The sequence below is a fragment of the Pimephales promelas genome, chromosome 9, assembly GCF_988280905.1.
Source record: "Pimephales promelas chromosome 9, fPimPro1.hap1.1, whole genome shotgun sequence".
Lineage (NCBI taxonomy): Eukaryota > Metazoa > Chordata > Actinopteri > Cypriniformes > Leuciscidae > Pimephales > Pimephales promelas.
The window spans coordinates 28,956,233-28,972,310 of NC_142777.1; the positions used below are offsets into that span (position 1 = coordinate 28,956,233).

A 16,078-nucleotide genomic window follows, 5' to 3' on the forward strand; every position below is an offset into this window, starting at 1 on the left:
TGAAATATTCGCCAAGAAACACTCAGGTGGGGTGACGTAACATAAGAACAGCCCTCTATCTTTACCGTTTTGAGTAAGCTGATCAGCCAGTCAGAGTTTTCTCTTTCCCCGACGGCCCGACGCCGATTCAACATGTCGAATCGGGCGAAACAAAGCCGACGAGGACTATTTTCAGCCGACGGCACGGAACCGTGTGGAACACACCGAGGAAACTTAGTCGGCCGACGCACAAAAACTGCCCGATGGCTGACCGTCAGCTTGGTGTGTTCCGTGCTTAAGACATGTTCCTTTTAGTACCAAATCAGCATATTAGACTGAAGACTGGCTGGGCAACATGACATCATGACTTTTGCGTAAACATACACGCCACTTGACTTGAAAGTCAAGTTATCTATACACATTTTGAGCTATCCGCATGTATCCGCGTGTATGCGTGTATGTCTATGCCATTAATGTCTGAGTTATTCTGTGTATGTACACGCCGTTAAATACCCGAGCGAAATGAAGCTAAATCTACATCTGGGGAGTGATCTTTTTTTTTTTCCTAGGATGGTAGGGGAACACTCATAAATGCTATTAACCCTCAGTGACGGTTAGGTTTAGGGACGGGGTTGGGGTAGGTCATCAGTGGTGTAGTGCAGGGTATACGCAGGTATACGGCGTATACCCACTTCCTTTTCAGTCGGCATTGCGTATACCCACTTCTAAATCCCCTCTGATGCGCATCATTTAGTTGCTACTCCAATTTCGTGAATAAAAAAAACACCCAGTTAGAGTCGTACCCGTATAATATTAACTCTAATTTGTTGCTGCAATGATTCTCCCATCGCGACGATAACTGACCTTCTCATCTGATCTGCTTCAGCACTCAAACACCTGCTCGTCAATGTCAAAATGTTCGTGAGACCAATCAAAGAATGCAGGATTTTTGTTCAAAGAAGCGCGAGCCGAGCGCGAATAACGCGACGCTTCACTTCAGTTAACGATCATACAGTATTTAAGATCCAAGTAGGCAGCTCAAATTTACGGCTGATTTTCAATACGTTTTAAATGACCGACAGAAATAATCAGTTTGATTAAAGACAATGAAAATTATAAGCCCAATTTAACAACACAAGCACCCTATTAAATATATTGCCATTATTATTGTATAAATATATTTGTATAACGTTTTTTCGAATGTGTTTGACTTTTCACTGTTTGTAGGCTATAACTCCGCTTGTCTGCGTTTGCGCCACTTGCATCATTAAGCCAGAGGGTGGCGACAAGTGACTGTCTTTTTGAGTGAGCAATGGGCTCTATGCACGGCGTTATTTCCGGTGAAGGATTAAGGATGCTCGATAACTTCCGCCGATCATAGAGTCCAATGCAATACCGAGAATTTATATTGAATTTTATACTCCATGGTTATACTAATGAAACGTTAGTCACAAAAACAGATAAAACAGACACCCCTCGTTGTGTTTATGCTTCTTTTTAAAATTATATTAAATAAACATAACTATATATAAAATTACATCTAAACGTATGTACGTTTCGTTTCAAAGATGGGAGGACAGTAAATATTGAAGACTCTGCCATAATCCCGTTTTCTCCGGTTTTCCTCCGCTTTAATCTACACAACCGGAAATGGACGAGCATCCTTACGTCAAATGCGGAACTTATGCGTGCATATAGCCCATTGAACCATTAATTAAATTAACAGATTAGCCAAAAAAAAACATTGATTAATTTAGGAAAGAAAAGTCGCTGAAACTGGAACCGATTCTCATGTTTAAGAATCTGATCAAATAGGCTAGCCTACTTCATGCTTTTAAAGCTACTGTTGTCAATTTTTTGGCCATCAAAACACCTTAAAATGCTCATTTTGAGATCAGGAAAATCAAAATTTTCTCGGGGGGGGCATGCCCCCGAACCCCCCTAACAATCATTTATGGGACCTGGCACCTGGGTATTTAGAAAACTATATGTGTGGCCCTGATATGCAAGAATACTAGCTTATTGATTCTATGTGTTCTATTGTATTCATTATACTTTATTCTATAGTCTTGCATATTGAATACTAATGCAAGACTACATGTAGTAGTCTTATGTCACTGTTTATAACACAGAGTGTTCATCCTTTGCTGGGACGCTTAAAAAAATATTGGGGGCAAAAATTAAGAGTATACCCACTTCTCCAGGCACCACTACATCACTGTAGGTCATATATTTATATATAGAGTAATAACGTTATGTCAACGGCATTCATAAACACTCTGAAAAGCGATTATGCATATTGATAGCACGCCAAAAATGGAAGTATGAATTGGCGTGTCATGTATACACAATTTAATGAGATCAGTCTGGGCTGGGAATAATGGCTTGTAAAAAAAATCAGCTTTGCCGCCACGAAAATATATATATTTAAATGTATAAAGAGTTATTTTAAATTGTAATCATATTTCAGAATATTTCAGTTGTTACTGTTTCTGGATCAAATAAATGCAGCCTTGATGAGCAAGCAAGATAATTATTTATAAATGTTTGTATTGAGATCTTATAACTTCTGATAATATATTTAAGTAAATTATAAAACTTTATGGAATGTTGTTCCATTTGGAGTTTTAATAGTTGTGTGTGTGTGTGTGTGTGGGGGGGGGGGGGGGGGGGTTGTTTGAAGGAAATGTAATGAAAGTAAGAAAAAGACATGGCTAGATTAAGAGAATTTTGCATGAGTTTTATGTTCTAATATTCCTTTACATAATATAGTGAACATGTACTTAATTAGAAAGACTTTACTTTATTCTACAAAGAAAAAAATGGCATGTACCTTCCCAAACTTAGGAAAGTGCTGATTGGACTTGGATGAAAGCATCTGGCATACATTAATTTCTGTTCTCTCTCTCTTTTTTTTTTTTTTTACTTGATGACAATGTTTCTGTTCATTTGTCTGGAGATTTTTTTCACTTTGAGTGCCATCACAGACTCTTAACCAGTGCCAGAGAGAAGAGAATAACAGTGAGAGAGAGCTGGCGGGAGTAAAAAAGAAATAGGAGAATCATTTTAATTGCAATAATAAAAATGGTTTTCTTTGCCGGTCTAGTGCTTGCTGTCATGTGGATGGCTGATGAACCCAATAGCAGACAGCAGATGATGTGCAAAGGGGTTTATTAAAGGACAAAACAGAAAGAAAAACCCACGATGGGGCAAAACAGGACAGGGTATAACACACTAGACTAAGACTATGAACTAACAATAGAAACAAACTCTTCTTGACAAGACTCTCTACTAGTTACTCACAGCTTGATACAAACACAAAGTATGATAAAGTCAAACACTGAACTCACGGTAGGTTTCACAATGAACCGACACAGGACAGCAAACACAAGGGGAATAAATAGGGAACACTAATGACGAGGACAGGTGACACTGACTAGACAATAATGACAAGACGAGGATAACAAGAGGGCGGGGTTATGTAACGAGACAACACAAGCACATGGCCACACAGGCCATGCGCTTGTACACAAAACATGGGTCTGTCACGATCCTGCCACAAGACCAGGAAAAATCTAAGACATGATGGCAGAATCATGACAGAACCCCCACCTTAAGGAGCGGCTTCCAGACGCTCCTCAAGGAGACATCAAACATGAGACAAGACCAACTGGGACAAAGACAAGAACCAACAATACATAACAAATAATAATAAGGGCATACAAGAATAAACAATGACAGGATTGGGATGAAACATCAAAAACATCATACAGGGCAGAGGAGGGGGAGGAAACACAATGTCTTTGCGCGACAGTCCAGGGTGGGTGGGCGGGACAGGGGTCCTGGGACCACGGGGAGTGGGCTTAGGACGAGAGGACCGAGCGGGCTTGGGAGGAGTGGTGTGGGACAAGGGAAAAACAGTCCGGGGTTGAGCCATGACAGGGGAAACAAACGGAAGTCCAGGAACAGTGGGGACAGGGACAAATGGGGAAACAGACCGGGAATTAGAGGAGCCAGGGGAGACCGGGAAAACAGACGGGGATGCAGTCTTACTGGCAGCAGCAGACTCCAACATAGAGGACTCCAAGGACACAGAGGATGAGGTAACGGGACTTTTGACGGGGGACAAAGCAGGCAAAGGTGCAGGACACAAGACACGGGGCGAAACAGTCGATTGTGGAGCTTTGGCAGCTGGCCTGGGATCAGCCTCTAAGTCAGCTGGCTTAGGATCTGTGCTCTGTTTAGCAGACTTGGGATCAGCGAAGACTGCAGCTGGCTTGAGATCTGTGCTCTGTGTAGCAGACTTGGGGTCAGCGAAGACTGCAGCTGGCTTGAGATCTGTGCTCTGTGTAGCAGACTTGGGATCAGCGAAGACTGCAGCTGGCTTGAGATCTGTGCTCTGTGTAGCAGACTTGGGATCAGCGAAGAATGCAGCTGGCTTGAGATCTGTGCTCTGTGTAGCAGACTTGGGGTCAGCGAAGACTGCAGCTGGCTTGAGATCTGTGCTCTGTGTAGCAGACTTGGGATCAGCGAAGACTGCAGCTGGCTTGAGACCTGTGCTCTGTGTAGCAGACTTGGGGTCAGCGAAGACTGTTTCTGGACTGGGATCGGCGCTCTCTGGAGCATTTGAAACAGGGACTGGGGACGAGACAGGACTGACTGGGAAATCAAGAATTCTGACCAGACGGGATAAATACTCGGACAGGGTTCTGGCAGCGATGATGACTGGCATCTCCTGATGAGCCGAAACGGACTGTACCACAGCCCTTGCAGCGGAATCTGCTGCTGCTCTCTCCTCTGCAGACACGGCAGAAGACTCAGAGACGACCTTCTCAGTACAAGTCTCTGGAATGGATCTCCCCAACGCCGACTGGGAAAAGGCGCTTTCTGCAGCAGGTTGAAGAACGGTGTCTCCTGTTGCAACCACCGGAATCGCGCTTACAGCAGCGGGGCAGGGAACAGCGCTTCCGACTTCAGCGGCGGGTTGGAGAGCCATCACGGGCTCAGGAGGGGGTAGAGACGGCGAACCCGAAGGTCCTCTCCTCCTCTTCTTCCTCCTGGGTCGCGGGGCAGAGTAGGTAGCCAGACTAGTGACCGGAGAGGGAGGTGAAGCAGGAACCGTTACCGGAACAGGTGAGCTCACTGCAGGCGAGGAGGATTCCGGGCAGGAACACTCTGATGCTGACTCCCACGACGGGTGCCTTCCACGCTTACCATGAAGACTGATGGACGTGGAAGGTGTCTCAGGAGTCGCGGTAAGACTGGGTTGGTCCCCAAGTGTAGCAACAGCTAACAGACGACCCTCAGGGATCACAGGAAGTGTAGCGGAAGATGAAGACCTTGTAGCACCCTGCAGCTCCCTCTGTGACAGACTGTCCACCATCTTGTGGAACGGGCGGCTGACCAGTCTCTCACGTTCAGCTAGAGGAGGATGGACGTTAAGACCCGCGATGAAGTAGCGGTTGACCAGAATCTCCGGCAAGAAAAACCTCCTCTTCTCCACGACCTGGGCGTACTTCCTCAGGGTCAACTCTCCCTGAGGAGGGAAAGGAAGCTTGCCTTCCAGGCTGTCGGTGATGGCCGACTGCCACCATTGTTCGGGGTCTGACGGCTGCAGAGTAGGATAAATAGGCTTGCTGTCTGCTGGGTTTCTTGTTGGTCGGTTCATTCTGTCATGTGGATGGCTGATGAACCCAATAGCAGACAGCAGATGATGTGCAAAGGGGTTTATTAAAGGACAAAACAGAAAGAAAAACCCACGATGGGGCAAAACAGGACAGGGTATAACACACTAGACTAAGACTATGAACTAACAATAGAAACAAACTCTTCTTGACAAGACTCTCTACTAGTTACTCACAGCTTGATACAAACACAAAGTATGATAAAGTCAAACACTGAACTCACGGTAGGTTTCACAATGAACCGACACAGGACAGCAAACACAAGGGGAATAAATAGGGAACACTAATGACGAGGACAGGTGACACTGACTAGACAATAATGACAAGACGAGGATAACAAGAGGGCGGGGTTATGTAACGAGACAACACAAGCACATGGCCACACAGGCCATGCGCTTGTACACAAAACATGGGTCTGTCACGATCCTGCCACAAGACCAGGAAAAATCTAAGACATGATGGCAGAATCATGACACTTGCTGCATTAGCATGTAAAGTGAAAAGCCAATGAGTCCCGTCTGAATTGGAGTCTCCTCCCACAACCGGTCTCAGTCATACCCACTTTAATTGCGTCAATGCTATTATTATTAGCGTTATTTTTTTATAGTGATCACGGTCTCACTTTCCCTGCTGTCGAAAAGGATGCCAGAATGGGTTGTACTGCAGGTTCTGAATCACTAAGCAGGTTTAGTGTGATATCACATTAAATTAGATGTTTGACACCAAAGTCACATTCACAGCAACACGGAACTGATTAAGATGAATTTGAATGGCATTGTTTTACTCTGAAATGGAGCATGTTTTTAATAATGGCACACATTTGAGAGATTCAATTTCATTATGTATTTAACACTTTCGGTCACAAAAATAGTATGCAGTAGTATGCAGTTATAGATGAGTGTTATATTAGTGCTTTGGAGCTGGAAAATAAGTACAAATGTTTTAAATGTGCCATTCAAATCCATCTGTTACTTAAATGAATAAAATCTATTTTTTTTTGATAGCTAGATCATTTTAATAAAGCTTTAATATTTTTTTTTGTTGTTTTGTGTGTGTGTGTGTGTGTGTAAAAACTCAGTCAGTTCAGACATTAAGAGGTTTGAAAGTGAAATTGTGTTGCTTTAACACTGCCAAACCATGAAATATGTGCAAATATGACCAATGACTTTGTTCTTCTTGCTAACTGCTACATTCACAATATTGCCTCACCATAAATTACTAATGATGTTTGCTGGTATGAATTATGGAACATCAGTGATTCCGCCAGAGCTGCTTAGTCTTCTTTTGTTACAGTAAAATCTTCATGCTTATTTTAAAGAAACAAAGACTCAAAATACAAGGTTTCAAATTGTTGCACTCATTTTGTTTCAAACCTATATGACTTTGTGAATATCAGTGTGTTAGTGTCTCTTCTGAATGCAAAATGAATGTGGAAATACTGTAAAAGTACCGGAAGTGTTCCAAGCAACTCGTATACTATTCCATTTTTCTTTGTGACAAACAGACCAGCATTTTTATCTCCAGTTGGCCTTGTATTCATTGTGTTCATAGGGGGAAAAATTGCCAGCGTCTGCCATGCATTTCACAAAATATAAATTTCACTAAATTTTCATGGACCCCTTAATATATTGTTATACAAAAATCGGAACATGCAATGTGTCAAAAGAAAGTACAGAGCCTCTGCTTAAAAAAAATACATAAATAAAAATAACCTTTGAGGAAAAAGAAAATTGTGTTTTGCAAAAGACTAAGTCTGGATCGAATTCAGAGAGAAAACACTCATAAAGCCTCACAGACCTAGAGCTCTTCCTGGGTTGACATTTCATTCATTAACATGAAGCAGTTTTGATATGCTGTTTAATATTGATGATTGTGTTATTTTACAAATGCATCTGATTTACATATTCTATCACTTGTTTTTGCTGCTTCATCACCTGTGTTTTGATCAGGAGAATCAGTCCTCTTTCAAAAGTTGTCATAGCGCCCCCTACCATATAACAGCGATAATACGGAAAGACTGAAAATTCTGTCAATGGCGTGAAAAGAGTTAAGAGCCAGATCAGTACAATATGTAAACAAATCATTCAGACCAGTTTTGTGAACTAGATTAAATGATTCATTGAAAAGATCTGACTCAAAAGATTCTTTAGGCCCTGTTTACACGAGAACGCTCACGGGTGAAAACGTACAAATATTTTAGCGGATGTGCCTTTCGTATACACAGCGACGGCGTTTTGGGGGCTTAAAAACGCAAAAAAAAAGAGTGGAAATCTTAAAAACGCTTCACCGTTGCATTCCCGACTAAAGGGTAAAAACGCAAAAGTCTGCTGGACAGGGAAGGTTGTACGCAGGCACGCGGACTTGGTGTTGTTGTGTGGCAGGGCTTTACATTGCCACCTAGCTGCCTGGAGTGCATACTACATCGAATTTCACACACTTTTGCGTAACCATATGCACGTGGATTTCCCACCCATAATGCTTGTCTAAACGCAGAATATAAAGTGAAAACGCAACACCACTTTTGCGTTTTCTCTTCAGATCGTTTCTGTGTAAACATAGCCTTAGTTCATGAATATGATCTTATTTCTCACGAGTTCTCTAAACTCTTTCCCTGCCATTTACAAAATTTTCCGGCAATCCATGTTTTTACTGTTACATAGATGCTATTATGTATCTTCTGAAATAGCACAAGATCTCTGGGTGCAAAAACAAGTGAAGAAGCCGACACTAGTGGTAGAAGCTTTGATTATACACACATGCAAGCTAATTAGGTCAATAAATACTTAACAGCAGCCTAATGTGACAATATGAAATGTCGTCCCAGGAAGTACTCTATCTATGTTTTGATCATCGTTCTGAATCTGATCTGCATGTAGTCAAAACGAGATTTTCTAAGCTTTATGTTAAAAATGTAGCTTAAGATACAATAATATGTGCTGGGGTCCATTTTGTGAAAATGATAAAATGCTAGTGCTGACTGGGAACTTCTGGCAAAAGAAAAAAAAAATAGAGGCAGGGAAAGAGTTCATTTCGCTCTCTACAAGCCATTGTTTCAGAACAGTTGAACCATTTTTTTTTTTAATGATGCTATTTATACGTATTGTGTTCCACAGAATAAAGTAAAGCCACACAGTTTTGGAGTGAATTATGACAGATTTTTGGGTGAACTTGAATTCCTTTTATGTCCTAAACCCCACTACTAAACATGTACCTTTCTAAACAGCCTCCACAGCCTCAGTTACACTCTTATTAGTTTGTTTCTTCTTTTTTGTAAAAGCAAGAGTTGTGTGTATTCCTTTAAGCAACTTGACTTTTTCTACTTGAGCTTTGTGCAGTATTCTCATCTACACACAGAGGGGGAAAGCAAAACGTAGATTAGGTATTTTTAAGTGGTGGGAAAGGCGCTGGTGGTTTGTATTCAGTGGCCTATTTTTCACACGATCTAATATGTGTCAGCTACATCCGCTGGGAAAATATGACACTGTTTACTAAAGCACACAAGATGGTTTATTAGGAACTAGCAGACAACTCAATTAAAGTTCCCCTCTCACCATGTGAATTGAGACCTCTGGTTTAAAGGGTTTATTCTGAAATTATTCCAGCGAACACTGAGGAGGGAATTCACTAAGAATGAATTCCCTCCCATTGATAGTATTGTTTATTTTCTCGCGCTGCTGTTTTAGCACCAGAGTCACTATTTTAGCCACTAATTAGGTGACCTTGTTGATTTACATAATTTTTAGTTTAGTGGATTTGCCAATCTGCAGTTTTGGGCCTCAGCATAAAAAAAAAAAAAAAACACCATTGTTAGCTTTTTTTATGGACACATTTACCAATTTTAGAAATGTTACTAATGGTAATGGTACAGTAATCTACATCACATGTAACTTATAGGGATGAGTGTGATGTATTATTTTGATTGGCAGTGTTCTGTATTTGAGACCACAGCAGGTTCAGGTGCTCACAAGTGAGAAAAGAATGCAAGCATAGGTGGATCTATGTTAATGCTGAGTTGATGGCTCCTGTTGTTTTTCAGACAAAGCCAATGACGCTCAGTCACACATTATGTTCATCGTCAGCCTGCCACGCAGGATGCATTTGAGCTCTGCTTTGATGTCGACTGCTCCTGAGGTTTGACTGGAAATTTGCATCCTGATTTTCTTCTCCGGAACTGATCGATGGCGGTTGGTAGCGCTTAATGCTAATGCTATCTGTCGCCTCGTGGTGCCACGTGTTTACTTACTGCTGCTTTACCATCAGCGCCGTTCTCTAGCGAGCTGATCTGAGGCTTCTAGACAGCATGGTAGACTTTTATGAGAATAAATATCATAAATCATTCTGCTTTATAGCCCCAAAGACCTGAGGTGAGGAGTGTGAGCTTGTGATGCACTGTGTCCAGCTTAGATTTCTCAAAGCTTGATAGCGTATTGACTTTTTTTCGTATTAGCAACGAAAGGGATGTAAGGAGGGTGACAAAAGTCAAACAGAATATCAGGTTTATTTTTGGACCCTGGGGATACATAATTCTGTTTTGGAGACATGAAGTCTGCCTTTAGAGTGAGGCTATTTTTGGCAATAAGAGGCAAATTGTAGCTTCAAGTTTCCCCTAGGTTTTGTAAGGCTATAACAGCGTCATACATTTCCAAATTGTTAAACACAGATAGTAACCCAATTTGTATTTACATTATTTTTTTTTTCCCAGACAAAAAAATATAGCAGCAAATATCTATTTCAGCTATTTCAACTTAATAAAACTGTTTAGAAATCATTTGAATGGTTTAATAACCTGTTCTGGAGAGAATGGTGTCTTTCCCCACTCCCCCCATCGTTCCCAGGTGGAAAACCAACCTTTTCGGGACTAACGTCCCGGTAAGTTGGAAATTTAAGTCTTGTGAGAAGCGAGAACGGGCAAGAACAAGCGAGAAACACAAAGTGCTTTGTGGTAATTTGACATAATTCTATGATAATATGTATGATGTATTACCCACTCGGTAGACATAGCTCCCCACGATAAAGCTGGCCGGCTCCGATAATAACAAATGCACATAAGCAGCGGTAGAAAGCGGGAGGAAGGCGCAGCAAGTGAGATTACAGTGTCGTGAAAATATATGCCGCACAGCTGAAGGGGGAGCTGATGAGAAAACATGCGAAAATAAAAGAAAATCAGCGAATAAATGACTAGAGTTGCCCATGTCTGTTGAACCAGGAGCTGTACATAGATTTTGTATGCTTTTAAACCTTTGGGTCAATTAAGTGTCTTATGTGCACCAATGCTGCATTTGATTGATTAAAAACATAGTAAAAACAACAATACTGTGAAATATTATTACAATTTAAAATAATTGGTTTCTATTATAATATTTTAAAAGGGTTTTTTGTTGTTGTTGTTTTTATCACAATGCTGACCTTTCTCAAAAGGCTATATCATTATATACAAAATCAATGATGGATACAGTGACCTGGTGACCTCCGCTCCCTTAATTCACAATGATTTGAACAAATGAGCTGAGAAAGTGGAATGGGCTCATAAAATTTGCAAAGAGTTCAGTCCAGTCGACTAGGCTGAGGGGTTGATGTCCTGGTAAAGGTTGAAGTGAGGGATTTGGGGAGCAGCAACTGGAAAGATAGAGTTGAAAGCTTTAGCTGAAGTCTATAGGCTTCCAGCACACAGGAGAAAGCCACAGATTCATTTATATGCTTTTGCAAAAGTCTGGCTTAAGGGAATTACCATCCGTGCACGTGCAGCATCGCAGACAGATATGGATGAATACCTGTAAATAAATACTAGGACTCGCACAACTACTCATTTTTACTTGTTGTCAACATTTGCTTTCAAGGTGTGCTAGATGCATCATCATCATTTGAATTTTAACAATGTTGAATCAAAGTATATAATAGAGAAAGGATGGGTGAGATTTCATTGTGTGCATGTGTGTGTGTGGAAAAGTGCAAGAAAATAAGAAAAGGATGGAATGAAGCCATTAATGACTTGCAACTGTTTACAGGTTATATAACTGAGACAAGGACATGACAACTAATGTTACATAACAAACTTTTCACTCCTATTAACTGATAGAAGAAAAGCTTATGTGACAGGTTGAGTGTTTTTAATATTTGTTCTGCCTCACTAGAAGTAGTTTTCTTGAATACGATGGCTTAAATGTGAAGACACACCCACTGGCGTTGAGCCGCAGCGTGACATTGAACGCACCTAAATGGCTCAATTAGAGATGTTCGTTGGTGTCCGGTGGCTTTATAAAAAGTAGAGCCGTCGCAAGGGCTGTGCGAACTATGCAACCGCACAGGGCCAGCACCACTAGGACGCCTCGCAATCCAGCCGGGTTTCCCCAAAAAAAAAAAAAAAAAAATTCTGATTGGTCGATTTTTTTGATATGTTAATTTCATCAGGTGGAAAGCACTAATTGGTAATGGGGGTGTTTTCAGAGCTTCCCTGTTTCACAGGTTCACAAGTTCACTTTTTTTAATTAGTCCAAACCAACTGGAGACGGATTGAAGAAAGTACTAGAAGGCCTTGGTCTGGTGGTTTGCTTAGTATTAATTTAATGAGCGTTTAATTTACTATTAGACCTCCTTTAGCATGTCAAAGACATCAACATGATTTTAAGCCCGATTTAAGCCCGATTTGCAAATCGTTGAGCTCGCCGACAGGTCAGGGTGTTATCTCGTGCAAACCGTGGGGGATTAGCGGGTGATGAACACTCGATAAAAAGATAAAAAGTTTGTCTAAATGCGCTGTTGTCATTCTCCCCAGTGCTGCGTGTAATAGAAGACTATGTTTATATGGGTGAAGTAACCTAGGTTTTATTATTATTATTATTATTTAGCCAAAGTTTACAATCACATATACAGGCAGAGACACAGTTTTTATTCGTCTAATTTACGACTGGCTCCATACCAGAGTTTTCTGTTTCAGTACAGTTACTGTTATAATTATTTGCCATTGATATCATGATAATTAACAGATGGTACTGTAAAGACACTATTGAACGTGTGGGATGCATGGTCATTAAATTACCACGTTTTTATCCATTTAATAGCATATAAAACTGAACATAATACCAATTCATGTGCTTCAGCAAATTGTGTTTCCAAATACTGTATATTCTCTAGATATTCCAGGACATAAACATTATTGTAATGAAAAATATTTCCATCTAACCATGCGTGCTGAATGAATCACTGTGTTTGAACAAATCACTTCAGTGAATGATTAAATGTCTCACTCGTGGCTTCTGAAATTGCTCACTTCCCTACTGTAGTGGGTGAAAAACAGTATATGACAAAAGAAATACCTTTGAATTCACAGTATACTCATACAGAGTGGGCAGAAAATACCTGGATGACATTCTAGTTCCGGTGAGATTCTGAAGTTACAAATGATGGACACTTTGCTATCCAAAAAGCTATGGGAGAGGATTTGTCAGTTGGTGTGTTGACTTCAGAAGTGGCTGGATGTAACCAATCTCAGTTGCAGCTTGCAGAGAGGAGCTGAAAACAGAGACGTAAAGTCGGACACTTTCTGCTTCCCGTGGTATGCTTTAACACAGCTGAAGTGAAATAAATGCTATATTTGTCAAATACACAGATGCCTTACAGACATTTTTATTTAATGCTTAGCCAGCCACTTTTGAAGAATCCTCAGAAATGGCATACCAAAACTAAAGCCGATACAGTTCATGAACCTTTTGCACTAAAAGCACAAGTATGATCTCATTTGAAAGCTGACACTTGGCAGTTTATTGTAAATTTAGAATTATGTCTTGTCGTAATGAAAAAAAAAAAAGTTCATCAATATCAGAAATGTATTTTTTTATTATTATATATCTTCATAAAATAATATTGAAGTTGGCTTTGTATAAAGTTGGCATTGTAATAAAATTTAGTTAAATGTTTTTTTTTAATGTTTTAAAGTAAATTTAAAGTGCACTTTATTTTATCTGTTGCAGAACCGCTTTAAAACTGTATATGTTCTGCAATATTTTTTATATCCTATTCTCAGCATTTATCAAGCTCTCCCAAACTTTGTCTCTCTTTCTGTCCTTCAACTTTCTTTGCCTTCTCCCTTTTAACACTCTGAGGAACCTACTCACCAATTCCATGTGTTCTAATACCCAAATCTATATTGCAGTCACTCACTGCCAGCTTCAGACTGACTCAAAAGTTAAGATCTGTTCTCTGAGTCAAAAAGATTCCTCCTGAATGAAACGCATGGCATCACTTCCATCATAATACATGCTCAAAATATACTCTTGACTCTTCTTTTTTTATTTTATTTTTTCACTTTTGCCTAGAGCTTACTCTGTTGGTTTATTTCATATATAACAATGGCATCAAAGAGACATGCTTATGTCTATGAATTGCTTATAAAGAACAAGCCTGCCATCCACTATTACTGAAAAGAAGCTCAATAAGCCGGATCTGTCAGATGCTTAAAACGATTTACCTTTAATTTCATTTCTGATACATGCCTGAGGAACATGAACCTGTTGTAACGATGTTGAAATAATAATAATAAAAAAAATAAAAAAAACTAGGATATAAGCAGCAGTGTGGAGAATGTTTCAGGTTATTTTCATACGAAATGGATTGCGGTAGCTGACAGCAAACTGTACCTGCCAATAGTTAGTAAATGAAGTTATGTTGTTATTACTGAGGCTTTACAAATCCTTTAACCTACATTTACTGTTCACAATCTGCAGTTGCTACGGAATTTATGAATATTTCAATAGATACATTGTTCAGTTATTTTCTGAACGGAACATAGCAACTCATCTTCTGATTTGTTGTATGATTTCCTCTATACGATGTTTCTACAAATGGTAAATAGATGTCCATGAACAGAAAATAGTTCACCTGAGAGGGTAACCATAGCAACAGTGTGCTGCTTGAGTACTTTTTGTTCATTTGGGATCGTTATTAAACAGAATAAATGTTAAATAAATAAATGTCATTATTTATGACTTAATTGTTGATTTGACTAGTAATCACAAAAATCTTTAATAAAAACCTGCCTTATTTAAACTCTCTAAGCTAGTTTACCTTCGGGTTACCGAGTGCAGTGACTGACTGGATTTCATTGCTTAATTTTATTGATTGCGAGTAGCCTAAACACATGGAAAAAAAAAAAATTTTATTTTATTTTTTTATTTTTATTTGTAGCGTGTGCAAAAAAATGTTTTGTTTTGAGTATGGACATTTACGTACTGCAAGATTTGGACAGACTTTCTCTGTAATGCTGTTCATGGAAGATCCATGTTAAACTCTTTTTGTTTTGTCTCTCTTATGGCACTTTTAAATGTAAATATAATATAACACTTTCCATTGTTCTCACTCTCTGGTTCTGTCATAATCTATATCATCTAATGAGTGAGGCACGGAGCATCACTTGAAATGGCAAGATTGCTAACAATGATTTATTATTTACCTTCTAGTGCTAATTAAGTGATTTCTACTATAGTTTAACTATAGTTCTGTTTTCCTTGTAGGCCACAGACGTTGCTTCTTCTCCTGCCTCTAGGCTGACCATGCCAAACAATTCTGTTTCAGTATGGTAAGTTACCCTATTTTTTTTTCTTGCAATATTTTACAAGAGTATAGAAAAACACTGTTTGGTTTTATTAAAGTTAGCATTCAAAACAATTTAAGGCAACATGTTCTTCCAATAGTCCACTTTAGGCATTGTACTATGGATTCAAGTAACTTTTTAACTACATGCTAATAGCAGTCATTCGAGTTATTAATAGAATCTGCTAAAACCTTAATTTTGATGGTCCCCCAGTAGATATTCCACAGACTATATGAAACTTTGCAAGTGCATCAAGTCAAACCACCTTTATTTATAAAGCACTTTATACAATACAGTTTGTTTCAAGCAGCTTTAGAGTGATAGCGGGAAAATGATGCAAACTAAATTTGTTGTGGCTGTATACAGCATATCTAATAAAAGAAAACACTGTTATTGTTCAGCTGGAATCAGTTCAGTGTTTATTCAGTTCTATTATAAATATAATCAATTATTACATTAGTTCATTTAATCTATAAAGCAGTTCTGGAGAAAACAGTGATGTCATTGCTCAGTTCAGTTCTCATCCAATAGTGTTAGTGCATTCAAATAGAGGAAAAAAAAATCCTTAATAGAGATCAGGCTCATCCAACTCATTTTGCATGAAGATCAGATTCATCATGCATGTATTGGGTATTTTCTACCAGATAGGCCTAACCATTAACCTAACAGTGTACTATCATACTCTGATGCAAGTTATTTTTGTTAACCAAAAGCCAAATAGTTATTTAGGTATTGATTTTGCCAAATCATATTGCATCTGACTGCATTCTGGAATGTCATCAATCTTTTTTTTTTTCTTTTTTTTTTCTTGAATATCCCGTATTACTCG

The 16,078-nt window shown here is 39.5% G+C and overlaps 1 protein-coding gene across 3 annotated transcripts in view; it reads left to right on the forward strand.

Moving 5' to 3' along the window:
* The window catches only part of LOC120460687 (leucine-rich repeat and immunoglobulin-like domain-containing nogo receptor-interacting protein 2), a 292,825-nt gene that overhangs the window by 60,339 nt on the left and 216,408 nt on the right, over positions 1–16,078 (forward strand). For all 3 annotated transcript variants that reach the window (XM_089134953.1, XM_039648602.2, XM_089134954.1), the window contains exon 2: positions 15,170–15,234. The gene's annotated coding sequence lies outside the window, so the exon portion shown is untranslated. The remainder of the gene's footprint in view (positions 1–15,169; positions 15,235–16,078) is intronic.